This window comes from Dioscorea cayenensis, chromosome 18 (assembly GCF_009730915.1).
Source record: "Dioscorea cayenensis subsp. rotundata cultivar TDr96_F1 chromosome 18, TDr96_F1_v2_PseudoChromosome.rev07_lg8_w22 25.fasta, whole genome shotgun sequence".
NCBI classification, from domain to species: domain Eukaryota; kingdom Viridiplantae; phylum Streptophyta; class Magnoliopsida; order Dioscoreales; family Dioscoreaceae; genus Dioscorea; species Dioscorea cayenensis.
The window spans coordinates 16,417,593-16,418,888 of record NC_052488.1 but is presented as its reverse complement, the minus strand read 5'-3'; the positions used below and the strand labels follow the sequence as shown (position 1 = coordinate 16,418,888).

Genomic DNA, 1,296 nt, shown 5'->3' with positions numbered 1-1,296 from the left:
ATTTAATTGCCCAGACTTTCCCAAGAAGTTCAAAGGGTAAATGCACGGCGTAAGCACGACCATGCTCACCCAGAAAACCACTTTTTAAGCCTAGATCTAGGTCATTTGAGGGTATTCTCCTTTTTTCTTCTTCGGGATAGCTGCCTAGCTCTCCCATTTCAAATTCTTAGGGCTGGAGTGAAGCTATATGCAAAAGCGAAGGTGGAGCGGAGCTTAGCCGGCAAGACTTCATCGAAGTGGTTGAGAAGCAAAGAGGGGAGGTTTTTATTGCTTCTATTTCTTTTGTTTTCCTTAGTCTTATATTAATTTGTAAAATTATGAGTGGCTAGCAATTCTCTAGTGCCCTGGATCTATGAACTTGGATGTTTATATGTTATGTTGATTTACTTGCATTTAATATCTATGGAGTTCTAATGTATTTTTGTGTTTTTAACGTGTTTGCATAACTTGACGTGGTTGATTTTGCGAAGATGCTTGTGTAAAACTTGACATGTGTGAATTACCGTAGTTGCAATTATCTAGTGTAGTTACAAAACTCGACGTGTTTAAAGCCCTTAGTTATACTTGCAGCCCCTTGATGTAATTGAAAGCCGTAGATACAACATTGCCTTTGAGTACCCACATGGATCTTATGATGTACCTCGTAGACCTTAGGAGCAAGTCCATACACATTTCTCCAAGGGATTAATCTAGGGCATTGCTCTATCTCTGCGTTTCTCACCTAGTTCATTTCTAGCCTTACTTGTCATCTTTCCCACTTTTACTTTATCTAGTTATTACACTTACCCTGAATTTGTGATCCGGTTAGACATTAGAAGATCAAGTAGTACTAGGAGTCCAGTATTTGTGGTTCAACAACCCTACCCCTCACAGGATACCACTATATTACTTGCAATGATCTGTGCACTTGCGGAGATTACATGGCCCGTGCACTTACGCTCAGGGAGTCATGTGCTCGCTTTCTAGCGTGCCGTGCGCTCACCATCAAGAGGTTATTGTGTGGACACCTCCTTAACAGATCTTTGAACCTCTCCTAAGCCTCAAATAATGACTCAAAATTTGACTGAATAAACAACGTGATCTCCTATCGCAGCTTAGTTATCCTATTGGTTGAAAAATACCTAGCCAGAAAAGCTTCCACGAGCTCTTCCCATGTAGTGATGGAAGTACGAGGAAGGGATTGTAACCACTGCTTAGCTTTACACTTTAAAGAGAATGGGAACAGTCGCAGTATAATCGTATTATCTGATTCTGCATTCATCTTTAGCATATTACAAACCTCTAGAAAACCTCTGA

At 40.5% G+C, this 1,296-nt stretch overlaps 1 non-coding gene across 1 annotated transcript; it reads left to right on the top strand.

Moving 5' to 3' along the window:
* Positions 1-989: 989 nt before the first annotated feature.
* On the top strand, positions 990-1,096 carry LOC120283176. Its single transcript, XR_005543175.1, has one exon. It is a non-coding gene; the product is annotated as a small nucleolar RNA R71 (small nucleolar RNA).
* The last annotated feature ends 200 nt before the right edge of the window (positions 1,097-1,296 follow it).